Genomic DNA, 19,681 nt, shown 5'->3' on the forward strand with positions numbered 1-19,681 from the left:
TAAGCGGTGGGCAGAGGCACCTGAGTTTCAGGCCACACGGGTTTCTCCTGAGATTTGTAGATCCCTCACTGTTTTGGCTTTCAGGGCTCCCTCTGCCAAGCCATAACTGCTGGCGTGCATTGTTTTTACTCTTATATGGGTAATGTGCTGCTTTGGGTATGTATACGCTCTTGGCAAAGGAGGTAGAAGTGAAGCAGCTCCTGAAAAGGCTGGAAAAAGCCTTCCCACCACCCAAAGTTATTGCAAATCATACCCCAGTGCTCATTGATGTCACTTATTAATTAGACTAGCTTCTCCTACTGAGGGTAACGTGCTGCAGAGGCCTTAGCTGGTTAAGATTGGACCAACCATGTAAACCTACAGGGGGAAAAAAATTCAGTATGAGTTTCTGATGTGCAAACTGAAATGTACGACTGCTGAGCAGTGCTGTCCTTGTCTACTTGTGTAACTTATTTCTGCAGAGTCTTTAATTTCCTGTGCGTAGAAGAATCCTGTGGTTATAGCTGTGGTAAACAACATGCACATACAAAGTATAGAGAAAGAAATTATCTAATGAACTTAAATTTTAAGTAATTTATGTATAAAATCCAAAAAGTAGGAAGAAGGAGGACTACGTAGTTTTCCCTAACATGCAGAGCCATGTGAATACCATGAAACAATAAATGAAACATGACACTAAATTTTCTGGCCTCATAAAAATACGCAGGGTATTTTCAATCAAGAACAGAGGATGAAATTTATTGTGTTTGCATTTTACCTGTAGAGAGGCAGAAGTGGGCTGATCAAAAGCAATAACTTCTACAAATCTTTCAATTTCTCAACAAAACATGAGTATTTCTATTCTTTAAGATGCAAATACTGATAAATAATGAATCGTTTTGGTAATAATGATCTAATTTATCCGTTTAAGGAAACCCATTATAAATGTAAACAACAGTGCAATTCAACATTTATGAAGTCCCTGTTTTCTCTTCCTATGGAATTTATTTAACAAACATCACTAGAACCATCCATTATTTATCATCTTTTAAAGTTTAATGAATATGGATACGAAAATTGTTAAAACCTGAAATACAGAAAATGTCTCATTATCGCGTTGATGAATCTGGCCTACAAGTTCAAATCCACAAGTGAAAATGAGTTGGCTGGTCAAAGCCACAGACTATTTGTCTACTAAATAGTTTGAAGAATTAATTCTTCACAGCCAGCGAAGAGACGTCTTGAAAAACTGATGCGTTCCAGAGTCAAGCCTGTGAAATGTGCTAATTGTGAGAAGAAAATTAGTTTAAAAAAATGAAGTAATTTGAACATTTGGCTAAAATGCCCTGCAAAGTGAATTAAAGTTGAACCAAATAAAGTAGGGCCTTTTTTCTGCATATTTATGCATGCTTCTGTAGCTCATTGCTTATGCGGACAGGATGAGTCAGTAGAAAATCAGGTCTGAAAAAGCTCAACAACATCTCTTCCAATGTGGTCAAAATAGTTTACACTCTGCTTTTTTGACATTTGATGGTAGATTTCAAGAGCAAAAAAAGTCAGGTAATCTTTGGAAGTTGGCTTTTCATTCAAATTTTGGCAGCGTATTTTGAGGACACTTGCTACAAATAAAGTATATTTGACTAGTCAATGCAGCATTTAAAGACAAATTTAAGCTCTACTCTTCCTGTAACTCTTTTCAAAATACGTCGGGAGAGAAACTAATTAAAAATCAGACTGCATTTTTATTTCTCCTATAATTGGACCCAGTGACAAGACATTCTTTTCCTGCAACAGGCTTGCTGTTTCCAAAGTCTATGGAAGATCCACATTATTAGGAGAAGGGTTATGTTTGTTTGGGGTTTTTTGTTGTTGTTTTTTTTGTTTGTTTGTTTTTTTAGCAGCAAATATTCTGTGCAATAATCAAATATTGTGTGCAATAATCAAATATTGTGTGCAATAATCTTGCAACTTCGGGTGGTGTCAGAACACAGGAAGAAAATGAAGCACAGGAATCTACAAGAGGCTCCAATCACTGCACCTAAGAATAAAGAAACAGACAATTGTAGAAGAATAAAAAAAATTACTCTAACAAGAAAGTGTTGAAAAATAAAAGGCACCATAGAGCTTACAGTTCTTGCCAGGAAACCATCTATCAGGAGACTACTAAAGAGGTATCATTTTTGGGAGTTTGCCAATGGGACCTGATGATATGCCAAAACAGGTGTCTTAACATTAGGACAAAAGATAAAAGCTCAGACACTTCAATAGTTTTCATCACTGGAAGCTGAGGAGCAAGACTCTGCTCCTAAGAGAGGGAGTTACCCTTCTTTCCCTTGGCAGAAGGATACGGGAAGAACAGAAGGATACAGCACATATATTTTAATCAATGTGAAACCAGATCAGAGCAACATTAAGCCCTGAACCACTGTCTTTGGAAGGGTTGTCACTGGGATGCTAAAAAAAAAAATAATTTTAAAGCCTATGCTTATTTTGCTTAACCCTCCAAATGCAACAAAACATCATCTGGCCATTTTTTATTTTTATTTTTTTAGTGATTGTACTAATGAGCTCCCAAGTTTGCAACACAGAGGATGACTTCAGGTCTATGGCTCCAAAGCTCTGGCTGTGCCTGGGTTGCCAGCTGGTTGCCTTCCGCAAGCCCAGATCAGCACACCACAGCACCCTTCTGCTCTGCACATCCAAGTTTCCTACGGAAACCTGAATATGTTTGTGTATATGAGGGGGCTGCCAGGAGGAGGGTGCATGCCTGAATCCTGTTATCGTGTGAGCTGACACGCGGCCACGTGCTACCAGACCTGGGAGGCGCCCGCGGCTCCCCTCGTGTGGACTTATCTCATGTGTCTGAGGTCTCGGAGTCGCGGCATTTTCCTACTTTGCCAGGGTGCTCGGGTACATTCACAAGCACTTGTAAGGCTCACATATGCTACAGTAATAAGTCTTAAAAATAGACAAAAGGCAGATTTATAAGCCGCTCATCAAAGAAAGTGTCAAATATTTTTTGACTCTTCTAAATTGTTCTACACTTCCTTGTACAAAAATAATTTTTAGCGGTGCAGACTGGAAAAAGTCCTAGCCAGTAGTGATTTCTACTTACTTGTTCGACTGCAGAATAGGCTATATTACCTACAAATAACTGGATACCCACTTCATACTCAGTCCACTGAAGCAAAGAAATTCACATGATGAGATAAGTAGATTAGGACAAATTCAAGGCAGATCTTCCCTCACAGATCCCTCTATGCCCCTTCCACTCCCGCTCTGGAAGAAACATCTGCCTATTTGATCTGAAATAGCATATTACGGCTCTTTTAGTGAGTAAGATTACAGATTTTGATTAATTCACCAGCCTCTGTGCTTTACTTTTTCTAACAAGGAAGGTGACTGTCTACTATAATCATCATTACAAGGTTAGAATAATGGTGGCATATATCTTTGGTCTCTACCCAAATGCTGCATGTTTTGGTATCAAGACTCCTTAATTAAAAGGATATTCAGTGACAAGCAAACTAACAGCACTTCACATTAAGCTGAATTATAATACCCAAACACTTTATTGTATTTCTGCCAGTTCCAGTAACTCTGTAATTGCATCCGCATTCTGACACGCTTCTGCTGATATCACAAATGCATTGTGGCATCTGAGTCTCAAACACACCCCTCATTTTGCTAAGCTGGGAACAAAAGGATAGCACATGGAGAAAATATTGGTTTTAAATGCTGTGTAAATATTGCCGAGTAAAGCATCACTGCTCAATAAAACACATGCATCAGCAAAATGCCAGGCGAACAACCAGCCTGCAAGGCAGGGTCTGAACACACGAAGATGCTTATGGTTCTTCACTAGCTTCAGGTCTCCATATCATAGAATCGTAGAATCATAGACTGGTTTGACTTGGAAGGGACCTCAAAGATGATCTAGTTCCAACCCCCCTGCCCTGGGCAGGGACACCTCCCACCAGCCCAGGCTGCTCCAAGCCCCGTCCAACCTGGCCTTGAACCCCTCCAGGGATGGGGCAGCCACAGCTTCTCTGGGCAACCTGGGCCAGGGGCTCACCACCCTCATTGGAAAAAATTTCTTCTTAATCTCTAACCTAAATCTCCCCTCTTTCAGTGTAAAACCCTTCCCCCTCATCCCATGGCTCCCCTCCCTGCTCCAGAGTCCCTCCCCAGCTTTCCTGGAGCCTCTTTAGGGCCTGGAAGGGGCTGGAAGTTCTCCGCGGAGCCTTCTCTTCTCCAGGCTGAACCCCCCCAGCTCTCTCAGCCTGTCCCCACAGCAGAGGGGCTCCAGCCCTCCCAGCATCTCCGGGGCCTTCTCTGGCCCCGCTCCAACAGCTCCATGTCCTTCTGCTGTTGGTGCCCCAGCGCTGGAGGCAGCACTGCAGGGGGGTCTCACAGAGCAGAGCAGAGGGGCAGAATCCCCCCCTCGCCCTGCTGCCCACGCTGCTGGGGATGCAGCCCAGGCTGCGGGGGGTTTCTGTGCTGCCAACGCACATTGCGGGTGAATGTTGAGCTTCTTGTCCACCAACACCCCCAAGTCTTTCTCCTCAGGGCTGCTCTCAAGCCATTCTCTGCCCAGCCTGGATTTCTGCCTGGGGTTGCCATGACCCAGGTGCAGGACTTTGCACTTGGCCTGAACTTCATGAGGTTCACACAGGCCCACCTCTCAAGCCTGTCCAGGTCCCTCTGGATGGCATCCCTTCCCTCTAGTGTGTTGATTGCTCCACACAGCTTGGCGTTCTTGGCAAACTTGCTGAGGGTGCACTCAATCCCACCATCCATGTCGCCAACAAAGATGTTAAATATGCACGTGATAGTTAAATACCCACCCTATCTTACAGTCCTTTGCCCCAACTCACATCCCTTGCCTTATGGCTTGCCCCTGCTGTTCCTCCTGCACCACAGGCCCTCATCCCTGTCTTTCCTCTGGCTGCCACCACGGATGATACTTGAAATCTGTCCACTGATGCTGCTGTGGTCCTGCATGTCAGAGAGGACACGACTGGCCAGTGGTTTGCCTTGGCAGCAGGCATCACCCGCAGTACGTCCAGTTCCCGTGCAAATGTACCAGCTGCAGGATCACAGGGGACCCATTCTCTCAAAAATTTCTACCAAAGATGCTCAGACACCAGGAGAGAGGTACAGCATCCCCAGCCAGCCTTCCTCCCAGCATTTTCTGCTGGCGGCTGTTTTCTGCTTTTCCCACTTTATTTTTCACTCTTCTCCTGAAATGGCTTTGTTTCTTTTAAAACGTCAGTTGTTGGGTAGTTAATGGTGGCATTAACAGCTCAAGAGGAAAATGGGAGAGAAAGGCTGGGGGGCTGGGAGGGATGCCGGGCAGAAGAAGAAGCACTGATAGCAAGGCCACAGAAAATTACTGGTAAGTGGTGTCTGGGTTTGACCTGCAGATCAGGTACACAGAGCACTTTTTCTTCGAGAAAGGAATGATAGCTACTTACCAAAACTCTGTCGGTTGTAAGTCTCTCATGTTGGGTATAAAAGCCCGGCTGCAGAGAAAGACCACTTATCTTTTACCCGCGACAGTCCAAAAAAGAAATGGCAGCGAGCAAGAACACCTCTTCAGTTTTTACTGCGAGCTGGATCAGCCTCATAAATGCCTGAACTCATATATAAAAATGTTAATGTTTTCCAATTGCTATTCTGAATTTATATTTATTGCAATACAACGTATCCATTAGCACATCTATCACTGGTAAATTTGTTACTGCTTCAAATATACAGTACATAACGTTGCAGCAATTTCATTTTACAAGCTAATAATGTACTGTAATGTAGCTTACAATATCATGTAGATGTATTTGATTAGGGAGGTTCAACAGTCAGTCAGGTTGAATAGTGGATTATATGAGAATCAAGTTTTTAACTTATTTACTGTACAAATGAACAGCTTTGGTGCACATTAAATGTGTTAATTTAACAGGTGTGTCGTTTTATTTCCTCAAATATTCATCGAAGAGGAACAAATGTTATTTTGACTCAAACTGAAGCACAGTAGACCTAGAGTGTTTTTTGACACTTTACATGTTGATTCTTTAAAAGAGGGTCGTAATTGTACTTAATTGTTTTCTAAATTTATTTAACTGCTGCATTCCACTGATTGCAGTAACTTCCCAAGAGCAGGAGATGTAACCAAAATATGTTCTCCTGAAATGTTATAAAAATACAGTGATAGGCCTTTTTGCAAAAAAAAAACCCCAAATCTTCAAAAATATAGTACCTCGGAGACAATTTTTTGGTAAAGTTTTCCACTTTGTTGAAAAAAAGAGGTGTCGCTCTTCCTACGTGCCTTTGCCGAAAATTGCCGCTGCGTGCTGCGCAGGGAGGCAACGTCCGCTGTGCCATCGGCAAGGCACAGGGCGAGACAGGGGGGTCCTCACACACATCGTCCTTCCCCAGGTCCCCTGGGTGGGAGTGTGACACCTCCAGCGGGCTGAAAGGTAGGGTGGGATTGATACGAGTCAATATTTGTCTTGTTCCACCAACCATTCATAGAATCACAGAATCATAGAATGGTTCGGACTGGAAGGGACCTTAAAGATCATCTAGTTCCAACCCCCTGCCATTCGTATTCCGCCAAAAGAAATCCAGGGCTGTGTTTTAGGAAAGGTGTCTACCAGGGTTTCAAAAGTGTCCTTGAAAACTTGTTTTTGAAAGAGTGTCGTTTTGGAAGGGCGTAGGTGCATTGAGATGAATCCATAAATTCTCCCAGGGACTTACCTTCACCCTCTGGAGCCTGCAGCTGGTGCATCATGTAGATCGGAGATTCCTCTAGGCTCCTGCTCGTTACCACGCAGGTCAATACAGACATCATCAGACATCATCACCAGGGCTGGAGACCTTTGCAAGACCCAAATCTGGCTTGTGGGTGAGCGGGCAATGCCTGCTTCTGTTCCTAACTCACACGAGGAGCAAGCTCATCTGGGACAACTCTTCTGCGTGCAATTAGGTAAGAGACGGGAAACACATTCATAAGGATATGTTTGCAGAACAGCACATAGGCAGTGTTGTTTTGTTTTGTTTTGTTTTTCGAATCACGTCTACAGATATTGTCTTTGGGATGCACATTTATCTCGAGTTTTACTGCTTAGGTAACTAGAGTCAATTGAGAAGCCAGAAGTTATCAGGCTAAATTAGTCATTGCTAAAATTCTGTGCTCAACGTCATGTTTGTACATCCATGAAAAAAATGAAGAAGCGTTTTAGCTCCCTAATCCTCTCCTGCTCCTTGCAGTACATTCCAGCTGAGAAATGGGACACAACAGGAAATAGTTTACAGTTTTTTTATGCGAAAGGGGACTATAACTGTCACTTCTGTTTAGCTTATAGTTTCCCGAGTTTTGCCAGTCTTTTAGCCCATTCAGATAGGATAGCTTTTAATTTAGCTGTCGTCATTCATAAACTACCCACATGAGTATTGCGGCAGGGAAAAATTACGTGAATGACTTCTGGAAACACTGACTTCCTAAGGACTGTTATGAGAAGTAATATCGCGTTATATCTGCAGTCATCTTTGGTACCAGGGATCAGCGGAGAGCCGGGGGAAAGAGTTTGACACAGACAGGGCAGAGTTACTGGGAAGGTGAGCTAACTTATACAGTGTTAATGAAGAGAAGTATTTTTTCCCTTGTGATAAATTGAAGTGACATGCGAGGGTGGACCTTAATAATCCACCCTTTACTCCCCTAGGGCAAAATCTCTTAATGGGCTGGGTCCAATTTCACTAAAGGCGATGAAGATTCTTAATTGGCTTCAATAGGCTTTGGATGAAGGCCACAGAAGTTACGTGGATCAAAATATTTTCGGCCATCTAGCTGGATGGCAAGAAGCGGCTGCGATGATAATGTTTGTGCGATCAGTTTTTGCTTTTATGCTGCTGTTTCACTGTGGGGAAAAAACATGTTTGTTGTTTGTTTCTCTGTCCAATAGACATCTACAGCTTTCTAATGTCATGCAGAGGACACTAATGCAATATATTATGCATGCTATCTATGTTCTGTTATGTCATTGGCTTTCACCTCGCCTCATTTGTCTATTGAGTCTAGAAGGTGGTTGAGGGGTGATGAGAAGGGAAATACCCTAAATCTGTCAGAATTACTTAGACATGTTGATATGTTTTGAAAAAAATGAGTATTCATTGCCGTGTGTTGCTTTTCCAAGGTAAATTTCTGAACTGGCACATGTTAAATTCTTTAAATGTGCACAATTGCATTGATCACCCTCTATTTTATTACTTTTCCAGGTATGCTATCAATAATTTATTATTAATCAATGTTTATTAAAGAGAGACACTAATATTCTCAGGAAAAAACCAACAACCTATACCTACCCCGAGCCACATTTTCCATTTCGGATTTTTGTTTGCACATTTATTTCATATTCCACCTATCCTCTCTGTGCTTTAGTAATGTACTTTCATCGTGAGATAAAACAAGTACGGTAGGAATGCTCCACACAGCCCCCTGTGACTAAAGAGCACACAGTCCCACCCACGGTGGTATTGTCAGCACCCACGCAGTACCGTGTGTATTTTCACAAATCAAGACTTTAACTGAAAATACACAGTCTTTTCTGGATCTTATTCATGCAATTTACTGAATGATATTCTCGCGAGTTTCCTTATCCTGTTTTACTCCTTTTTCTTTTTTTTTTCTGTGAAAAAAAATAAAGGGAAAGACTTGAAAACATTGTGACAGCTTTTATTACGATGTTAAAAAGAAAAGGAGCTGCTGACTGTTAGCCTGAATGATTAATATCCTGTACAATTTAGCCTGAGATGGGGAAACAACATATTCTGAAATCCTTGATTGCTTAAAGGTCTTGGACCTCTACTATTCAATGTGTTTTATTACATTTCACAACACAGAATAACATAACATAGCTTCCATCTCGCCATTGTACCTGATTCCACAGAACTTCTGCATGTAAGGAAAAATACTTTTGCATACAGCATTTTTAGAAATGTTTCCATTTAAAGCATATGCCTATTGATTCATGAAACCCCCAGAAATGTTTGTGGAACCCCTAAAACTGTTCACATTGGCTAATAAAAGAAAAATAAAGTCACTACTGAAATAAACACCTTTTTGAACATTGCATTATGATTTCAGAAAAGATAATGAATAGTAAATTCAGCGCTGTCTTGGCTAATTTGTAATGTGAAGGTGTCACCAGATGTTAGGTTTTCAAGTTGCCTGTTTGCAGCAACTCTTTTCAGACTCGGGCAGCAGTCGCGCATGTGCTATAGGCACCCCCTCTTGCTTCCAAACTCTCATAAATTAATAAAGTAAAACTCCCTTGCCTTTGCCAGTAAAACACAAAACAAAAAATAAACTCTCCAAAGGCTCCATATCCTCTGGTCTGAAATAAGAGGGAGATAAAACAATTAATTTAATTAGGACTCAAAATAAAATATGAAAAATATCCTCTAAGAACTTGTCCAAAGGATAAAGCACAGAAAAACAAAGAATACAATGGAGACAACATTTTTTTTTCCCCTCTATGTGTATCTTTTGTTTTCTTTTCATGCAAAAAAACAAATGATGAACTTTGGATGTACTCTAGTCTGTTCTTTTCCTTTTTTTTTTTTTTTTTTAGAGACTCCATCATATCCCCTGCTTCCTGTGAAAAGAACAGGGTACTACAAATAGTCCTAATCCAAGTCAACACCATTTTGCTTCTCTGGAGAGGGACTGAGAAGCGGAGAGAAACAAACGAACACACGGTCAAAGGGAATGCAGATAAGTACGTAACAGAACGGACAGTGAATCCAACTGAAAAAAATTCTCTCTCCTTCTCCAGTTCTCTCTCTTGTACACATCTACACACTTGATTTATTTGTGAAACGGTGTCTTCTAAACATAGAATTTTGCATAGCGGAAAGGCAATTAAACAGAACAGCTTGAAGCTGCCAATCACTCCAACCACCAACAAAAGCATCTACTATCAAAGCAAATAATGTAAATGTATAAAAAAAAATACATTCTATCAAAGCAAATAATGTAAACAGGCAAGTGAAAAATAAGCTTGTTTATCACCTGTCATAGGAAAGTATACGTTTTTTAGCCCTCCCCCTTCAGGATATGTCTTTTTTTTGTATTTCATTACATTAATTTGTCCATTTATCTGAGATGGAAGGTAAGAAACAATAGCAGAAGTTAGCTTTTCTGCACGTTTTTCTGTTGGGGAAGCATACTACTGTTATTGCACGTTGGTTCTTTTTTTTTTTGGCTTCTGGTGTACAAATAAATTGACAGTCGCAGCTTATCATCACTTAAAGATGCATGTGCATGCTGGAGTTTACTGAAACATGATTGGCTGCTACATAAATCAATCTGATAGAGATCGGTCCCATGAAAAAAAGATAAATCATTAGCCTGTGCTTTTGGAATGTAATTCATTTTAGATAGTGATTATTGATGATTTCATTCCACTGGTACATGTACATGTCTAGACCATGTTTTTGTATAAAATGTTAAAACAGTGGAATGTGTTCATTTCAAGAAAGACCATGAAGAAATAATTATTAAAACCTTGTTACTGCAACACTCCCAATGTAAAATTTTCATGCAGAAAACTTGCTTTCTTTTAAAGTCAAATCCATGGCTTTTACAATTATAATTTAGCCATCTCCCTTGCATGCAACGTTTTCTTGTGTATCACCAGAAGCTTTTCTCCACCAGAATAAAGGTTCTGTGCAGGCACGTTCATATGGCATCATGGTGACACTAGATTTTGCCGGTGTGCAGTATGTCAGACAAAGCCATTCACTCAAACATCCTCAAATTGTCCCAGTTTGGGTTAACCCTTGTTACCGAGGGGAAGTTCTTTGCTTGTGCAATAATTTGGGTTCATATTAGTTGTTAGCTGAACACGTAACTATTTTGTTTTTACGCCATGCATCATGATGATGGCAACAAAATGGACTTCGAGGACATCTTGTGTAGACACCTAATGGTTTCTCGCAGCATCGCGGTAAAGGAGGTGAGCACCCTTGTGCCGTTGTGCAGATGCGGAATATGAGCCAGAGAACAGTAGTGATTTATCAAGAGCTCATAGCGAGCCAGTGGTAGAAGGATATTTCTGAAACATCACCCTGATTTCCACTTTCAGTGTGTTTTAAACGCTGAATCACATGCAAGCTCTGTGCAAGCCGAAACTGAGTCCCTCAGCAAGGAAAATTTTATGTTCTTAATATTTTCTATGCAACTTTTACTTGGTTTCCACTTCCTTTCTCTCCCCTCCACCTCTTTTTTGAAACTGATCAAAGCATACATTCCCTCCAGAAAGCAATCTCATCTATAATAGGCCATTATCAAAGCTAAAAAATAAAGCATTCCGGAAAACACCTTTAAATACTAAAAACATTTTATTATGGCTAATTCAGAATCAGCCAAACAGAATGCTACCAAACTTTCCAGAAGAATTTACCTTCTGGCTGAGAACAAGCATGGAAAATTCAGGGCAGTTCTTCAAATGTTTGCTCTTACTGATCTCACCTCCCTGCAGAAAGCGCAGAGGGGCAAATGAAAGATAGGCGGGCACTGTGCTCTCCGGGTGGAGGAGACCTCAGCCTCTCGAGAAACGTTCGCAGCGGAGGCACCGAGTGGTCCTGAGTTGGGAAAAACTTCCAGGTTCACTGACAAAAATATTTCTGCAACTCCTTCCTCCAGAGGCCGTAGATTTTGAAGTTTGCACCTTATTTTGGGGAGATGCTTTCTGAACTTGTATGCCTGTCTCTCTGCCTGTCCCTCCATCCATCTCTTTTTCTAGCAGGCTACTCTGAGAAGATATTTTTTGCAGGTTTCTCTGCTGTGTCGTCACAAGCTGCATGCAGGAGGCCCACAGAGCAAGCTCTCCAACAGCAGCATTTTTCACTCATTCACAGAAATCCTCCAGTTTTGCTGCAGATGTTTTTCTGCCATTCTTTGCATCTCCACTTTCTGCTTATACTGCAGAGCTCCATTCCCATTGGTTTTTTCGATGAATAGAGAGCTGGAGGAAAGAGGAAAGGAAGGGAAAGGGATGGAAAAAGGAAAAGAAAAAGGCAAGGAAATTGCAGAGGGAAAATCTGTAATTTTCTGCAATTCCCAACAAGCACTAACAGCAGAGTCATTTTTTTCATGGCCTTGGGGACACTTGCATTTGAGCAATCACCACCTTCTTGAAAATCTTCTGAGACAGTCAGGTTGTTTAAATTGGCTTGTTTTAAATGGGTATAAATTTAACATCACTTACAAAGAGTCTGGGTATTAGCCCAAGGACACCTTGCTTTTGTATCATTGGTTCTGTCATTTCCCGACTTTCTGAAGATTACAGGATTGTTTGCTGTTTTGACAGAAAGCCGACACAACATACATTTATTTCCAATGAAAAAGAAATAAATATAGCCTGGTTACAGCTACGTAACAATAAGGTTATTCTAGGAACTAATTGATCTTACAGTAAGTCTGATTTTGTTATATCTGACACTGATGAAAAAGATGATGCTAACTACTAGTAGGTTGCTAGTGTGTTTACAGTGAAACACTTAAGCATATTTTTGTCAAATGCATTTGTGTAGGCACCTTTTGCAGGGAGGGGGAAAATCAAACTTAATTGTTCTGAGTTCTGCAGTCAGAAATAAAAGTTACTCTTTGCTGGGCACTAGGTTTATGGAAGTCTTTGAATGCTACAAACTTTTTCCAAGTGATGTTTTATAGAATTGCTTTTAAAAACCCCAGAGGGTAAATAGTATTCTCAGAATAAACAGAAAAATGCTGACCTTGTCAGATTTAGCTGCTGAAAGCCAAGCTGTTTTAAGACTTGGAGGATCAAGGGTCATGGTTATAAACAACACAGATAAAAAGAAAGAAAGGAAGGAAAAAAGAAAGAAAGCTAGAAGTAAAAAAGAACTACACAGTGAATATAAGTAATAAATACGTTGACCTTGACAAGAAGGGAACGAGATATTTATGCAAAAGGCAGGGACGGGGGGAGAGGAGGCAAGGAGAGGAAGAAGAGAAAGTGCACAAACTGTACTTGGGAAAAAAATGTTTCTTAGAGCTTGTTTAAAGCCGGAAATGAGTCACTTTAGCTTCATATGTTTTTGGTTTCAAAAGGGGAGAAAGGTCAAAGCTTCTTTGTTTTAAATAAGCTGGTCACTACTTCTGAAGTGTAATGTGATAGGGTTCAAGAGTCTTAATGAAACTGGTATTTCCCCGACACCCCGGGCTGCAGCACCTCGGCAGTTGCATGGTCATGTATTGTAAGCCCAGGGAGTTCTATAAACAAAGGCATGGCAGAGCGTGACTTTGCTCATGACCTTCATACCCTGGTGCTCCTGTGGCAGCCATATGGGCAGTGTGATGGCTAAATTTGCCACCACTTATATACTGTCACAAATTGCAGCTGCCTACGTGGCCCTCCACCACCAGGCTTAGAAACATGAACCGGAGCTATTGCCCGGAGCCCTGTAAGACACCTCTTTCCAAAATGATTCTGATCGGGTAAAGTTTCACAGAAAACAAAGTGCTAGAGACACTCAAAGTGACACGAGAAATTAAAACGGCCATTAAGAAAGAAAGGTAACAGGAACACTACAGAAAAAAACAACCCAAGCCAACCCAAAAAGAGCAATGCAATTTTGAACCGGGCTTTCGGTGGAAGTGGGATTGATGGGTCTCAGGGTTTACCAGAAACATCGCTCCTGGGTCTATGGGGAGTTTGTTTATACTTCGCAGCTTCTACATCTGATGTACTACTCGGCTACACCCAGTTCTAATGGCAAGCCAAGAAACAATTGCAGAGGGAATGGAGTGACGGCAAAGAAATCAGGTAGCAATACGTTGAGCACTGTCTTGCAGTGAGGGGCTTGATGTTAAATGACTGTCTTCAGGCTGTCCAAAGAGAAAAGGCAATAAAAGTGTCCTGCATCACATTAGAAGGCAAAAGAAAAGACTACGAGCAGAACAGGAGGGGACAGATACCACTGAAAATAGATGGAACAATCTCCTGTTTTCCTATTGTTCAAATTATGCTTCTTACTACTTAAACTCTTGTTTCCCTGTTCTACTGCATACACTTAAAACTCCTTATCCTTCCTTGTCTCGACTCTCCTACCACCACTCCCTCCTTCCTGAGTTTCTTTCCTGTCATGCTTCTGGCAACGTCCTTCTTTCCAGTTGAGAATTCCTCCTCATTTCGTTTGCTCTTTCATGCTGCCCCTCGTGCCTAATGCAAGACACCAAGCTGTATCTGTTATACATCAGTCCTTTGTTTTTTTGGTCACTTTCCAAGCTTTACCTCTTGGCTAATACTCTGAAGTCTATATAGAATAATATCCATTTAAAACTTCTTCCCTATATTGCTCCTGTAATTATTCTAGTATTAGACTAAATGTTCTTTAGGAGAGTCATTTCTTCTTCTGGTGTTCGTAATGTATCTGCTGTAAAAGGCCATCTGTTCCCAGAACGCTAGAAACAACAATGGAAGAGCACACTCATACAATAATGTGGGGGTATGTATCACTGGCAGCAAAATTGAAAGGCAATTATGGTAATGAAAATTGTGAACTTTCAAAATGACCAGCTTCATTATTCTTTGTGGCATCAATCCCCAAACTGGGACAATTACTCAGTTTACAATAAAACTGAATAAAAGGTGACTGATTCATTGGGCATTAGCTGTTTCAGAGCTAGCTTCATGCTTGCTGTTAGAAGTTTCACTCGAAATGGCGCATTATGCAGAAGCACCCCAAGAGTCTGGATTTCCTACTTTGACCTTGCTCCAACATTCAGCTCCCTATTGTGCCCACTCCTTTCTCTCTTGAATCAATTTGCCATTCACTCAAAATTGGCCGATAATCAGAGGTAACCAATTCCTTTCGTGTTTACTTGTTCGACTTTCCCCTCACCTTTCTGCCTACTCATGTCTGCCCCATAGTTATCTCCACTTGTGCCTGAAAGAAGTCAACCTGCCTATGGCTGCCTTGATACTGAGGCATCTGAGTCTCTGAGGATGCCCTGATCATGCAGATGTCATAAAAGTGAAATAAGATCATTGAACAGAGCAGAATGACGGTACTCCTAGCCAACCCTGCAAACACATAAAATGCCCGTAGCTTTGCAAAAGCCAGGAGAAAAAAAAATAAAAAAATGAGGAGCCATGATAATTTCAACCTGTTTCTTGAGTATGGGACCGACAACTCAAACTGCTCCAGCAGTTGACTGCCGTGTCCAGGTTTCTAACAGACTGAAGAGATTCTTGATCAGAAACCAGCCATCGGGGAATACTGCACTGCATCGGTGGTACAAGGGAGGGTGCTGGTCTTTATTCTGCTCAGTGAACCAGGATGAAGCACTGCTTTCTTACCTTGAAAGACTTTATGATTGTCCTCAAATAAATTGATGTTGACAAAGCATCACTAAGTCATGTTATCCTGCTTATCCACTTGTTGGAAAAAAAATTGAAAAAAATGAGAAAAAATTCGGACCTACGACAAGCTTTTCCAGACATTGAAAGTGGATGAGAATTAATCTGCCGTCCTTCTCTTTTCTTTTTCTCCCTGAAGAGAGAGAGAGAGATGCAAAGTAAATACTATCTTGCTCTCCCTCTCCATTCTAAAAACAATGCACTTAGAGATTCAGAAAAGCTTCAAATATGTCATTGATCTCTGAATTTCTAAACCTTTTGAAAGTTTCTTTCTTACTGAAAAGTCATCAGATTAAGACCTAAATTGAAGAAGGATGTTCCTGTGAGTTAAAGCATTGGACTGGGACTCAGAGACTCACATTTCAAGCCCTGGATCTGCTATAGACTTATTTTGTGATTTTGGTTGTGATCCAGCAATGCACTTAAATTGGTGTTTAATTTAAAACCCTGGAGTAGTCCCATGAAAGTTAAGCACAAACTTAAGTCTTTGTTGAACGGGAGATTTAGTCTGTCTGAGCTCATTTCTCTAGCTGTAAAACGGGGATAATACTTACATTCTGCCATAGTTTATTTTTACAGAAAAACCTTCTGGTGCAAAAACTGGATCTTCGTCTGATCTGTGCCACACTGAGACCGACTGATGTCAGCTGGAGCCTGGAAAAATTACTGTGCTGCAAAGCAACGGCAGTCAACGAGCGAGCTTCTTCTCGTCCTGTGGCAGCACCCTGAAGATATCATGTGCACAGAGGTTGCGTGGGGAGGGGGAAAAAGGGTATTTACCAGCTTCTCCTGGTTCCCACCCCTGTTGTTGACATGCCCCTCTCCACCTGGCTGCTGTCCCACCAGTTTTAGCTTCTGGCTGGGAGAGGAGCCAAGCTTCTCCATCAGCATGGAGATACCCATGTACCTACGTGAAAGCTTTGGCCTGCAGCTTGAGGAGGAAACTGAACAAATACACAATCTTTTCTCTTATTTGTTAATATTTCTCTCGATAAATCTCTTTCCCTGCTTTATGCTGTGTCACGTGGGGCCTCCCAATGCCTCATTTATTATTTGACAGGTCCATGCGTGCTTTGGACATTGGGTTGTGAAGTTGCTATACTTTGCCAAACATGGCTAGAAATTTTGTTCACAGAGTGAGAAAAAGTGCTCGCAAGCGAGAGGGATGATTGATTTCCACAGCAGCACTGAGAGTATGTAAGCAATACAAATCGTCTGTATTTTGCTTTAATTTAAGTCTGGATTGGATCCTTAAAGATCCTTTGAATACGTTCTTGCTACATATATGACAGACTGCATGCTCCATTGCACGAGGGGCATGGTATACGTAAAAGTATTTATATTTTCTCCTTAAGATTCTTTACTTATGCAGAACCACAGGGAGAAACCCACTTTGTGCCTGTGTGTGAGACAGCCTACCTGAAATTTCTCAGAGGTCTCTAAGACCCGCAACCTCCCCCTTGTTCCCCTCATTCATCACAGAGCCCACGATCCAGCTTCTGCCTTTGGATGACAAGCGGGAGATTGCCAATTGTCTTGGAAATGTAAAATAAACACTTTTTCTACATATGTTAATGCCATTGTTTATTGACTACTTACTCAGCTTGGATGTAATTGGGGTCATTAGGGAAACAGAAGCAGCTCAGTGCCTGTCAATACCTGACCTTTAAAATATTCAGTACATTCAGTGTTACATGATGTTTAACAAGCTGGCCTTTTCATGTGAATGCAGCTGTTGTTGCCATGCAAGCAGGAATGGAGGTGCTGTTCCTCCTCGCAAACTTTATTTTTAATTTTTTTTTTTCTCCTTTCTTTCTTTCTTTCTTTCTTTCTTTCTTTCTTTCTTTCTTTCTTTCTTTCTTTCTTTCTTTCTTTCTTTCTTTCTTTCTTTCTTTCTTTCTTTCTTTCTTTCTTTCTTTCTTTCTTTCTTTCTTTCTTTCTTTCTTTCTTTCTCTCTTTCTCTCTCTCTCTTTCTCTCTTTCTCTCTTTCTCTCTTTCTCTCTTTCTCTCTTTCTCTCTTTCTTTCTCTCTTTCTCTCTTTCTTTCTCTCTTTCTCTCTTTCTCTCTCTCTTTCTCTCTCTCTTTCTCTCTTTCTTTCTCTCTTTCTCTCTTTCTTTCTTTCTTTCTCTTTTTCTTTCTTTCTCTTTTTCTTTCTTTCTCTCTTTCTCTCTCTCTCTCTTTCTTTCTCTCTCTTTCTCTCTTCTTCATCCGTGGTGTTGAAGAAACTTGTAGCAAAATAAATCTCACCACTGAAAATTTAGTCTGGATCCACAGTCTTTGGGAAAAAAAAAGTGAAAACCAGCTTCCTGTGAAAGAGGGGGGGAAAAACAAAACAAAACAAAACAAAACAAAACAAAACAAAACAAAACAAAACAAGGAACTGCAAAGCAACAAAGTGAAAAAGGGCCTGGATGTTAAACTCAGTTTAACTGAGGGTATCTTCTTGCATTATGACAAATGTAAATCAAGCCACCCTCAGGATGTCACAAGCAAAATTTTCAGCAGCGGTTGTGCTGAGGGAGGGGCTGCCGAAGAATCCCTCATCAGCAGACCATAAAGCCTAGAGCGCAAGCTATCGCTAACGTGCAGATGTTATCAGGATGTGACTTCAGCACGGCTATGCATCCCGGTGGGGAGACAAAACTGCAGATGTTTAACGCATTATCGTGGAAACTAACTGCAAACTATTCTATTTTAATTATTTAAATTTTACACAAAAGAGAGATTCTGTGTCTTCTGCCTCTATTGCCAGAGTGCAAGTTAACAGTTCCTGTAAATAAAAGTAAACAACTTTTTTTTTTTTTTTTTTTTTTCCACCGAGCTAATTAAAGCTGTTAATATTTCTGAGGGGGCTGATAGATAAATGTTTCCATTTCAAATTACTTTTTGAAGCAAACAAACAAACAAACAGACAAAAAGAAAAGCCCAGACATCCTGCGTTCAAAGAATGAAATAAACAATGTTATTCTGTTTTAACAGAGAAGTAACAAGAAACCAGAGTATGTTCAGACAATGGAGGCATATTTTTACAGTGTAGATCAGGAAGAAAAACAAGATAGAAAGACAAAGTGACAAAACGAGTGTAGAAGGTAAAAGTTGAGTCCAGTAATTTTAAATCAACATTTGATGTGAAGCGCAAAAGCACAGTAAGAAACCAGTTGTACAAACTTCAGCCCTTGTGAGGGATTTTACCTCCTGAGCAAGATTTCTCCAAATGGCTCTTCCCACAGTTTTCACCAGCCTCAGAAACTTCTGAGTCTGGGGAAGCAAGGAGAATTGTTACAGAAGGGCTCTGAGCACAAGGCAAAATTGTGAGACCACCAGTTCCCTATAGGAAATATGAATTCTCCCTCTTTTTTTTTTTTTTTTTTTTTTTTATAACCGACTTTTCACTTCCACGGTCTTTACTTGCCACGTTTAAAAAGCTAGAAGGCAAAGGCTTCAGTGACACTCCAGGATGTGAGGGTCACTTCTTTAATAAATGAAATGAAAGGAAATAAATGACGTGAAGTGAAATGAAATGGAATGAAATGAAATGAAGTAAAACAAAATAATAAAAAAAGTAAAATAAAATAAAATAAAATAATAAAATATTAAACCAAATTATTAAAGTATAAAAATAAACAAACCAAAATAATAATAACAAAAAGAATAAAACTGGAATGAAATACCTTTGGTGCTACTCCCTCGCCAAACCGTGTGATTGCCTTCAATATTCAATCAATTGTTTTGTTCTATAACCAGCCCGGCGTGCGAGAGTTGTGGTTGAAATAGGTCAGTTTACTAGTGCCCTCTTCTGCTTTACACGGGTCTCTGCTGCCCTCCTCTAACCTCTGCTCTCCCTCCAGCAGTTTCTGTTCTCTCACTCACTGATCCAGCAGGACCTTGGCCCCCTCAGGTCCCTCATGTCAAACAAGCAGGCATCTACTGCATTACACGGCCTGAAGGTGACTGCACAGGGAGAGGGAGAGCGAGAGAGAGCGAGCGAGAGAGAGAGAGAAAGAAAGTCCTTGGAAAAGCAGGATGGCATCCCTGAGCAAAAATACATCAATCACGCCAGTCCAGCTATCTCAATTAACCCTTAGTTAAGCTGGGACCTCCTGGAGAAACTGAAAAGAGTTTGAGGGAATAAGAGATGCTATCTGCCACAAGGATTACCACTCTACATGCGGATCAAAGACAATTCCACATTTTACCCTAGTGATTAGCTGTAATTAAATAAAGTAAGTCTGTTTAAACTTCATTAGCAGCAAGAC

At 40.8% G+C, this 19,681-nt stretch overlaps 2 long non-coding RNA genes across 2 annotated transcripts; one reads left to right on the forward strand and one right to left on the reverse strand.

Moving 5' to 3' along the window:
• Window positions 1–6,294: 6,294 nt before the first annotated feature.
• LOC134508563 (uncharacterized) lies at window positions 6,295–19,179 on the reverse strand. Its single transcript, XR_010069086.1, has 3 exons — window positions 19,097–19,179; window positions 6,736–6,950; window positions 6,295–6,448 (listed from the first exon to the last, which is right to left on the reverse strand). It is a non-coding gene; the product is annotated as an uncharacterized LOC134508563 (long non-coding RNA).
• On the forward strand, window positions 7,426–17,152 carry LOC134508562 (uncharacterized). Its single transcript, XR_010069085.1, has 3 exons — window positions 7,426–7,596; window positions 9,612–9,758; window positions 15,992–17,152. It is a non-coding gene; the product is annotated as an uncharacterized LOC134508562 (long non-coding RNA).
• Window positions 19,180–19,681: the final 502 nt, after the last annotated feature.

This window comes from Chroicocephalus ridibundus, chromosome Z (genome assembly GCF_963924245.1).
Source record: "Chroicocephalus ridibundus chromosome Z, bChrRid1.1, whole genome shotgun sequence".
NCBI lineage: Eukaryota > Metazoa > Chordata > Aves > Charadriiformes > Laridae > Chroicocephalus > Chroicocephalus ridibundus.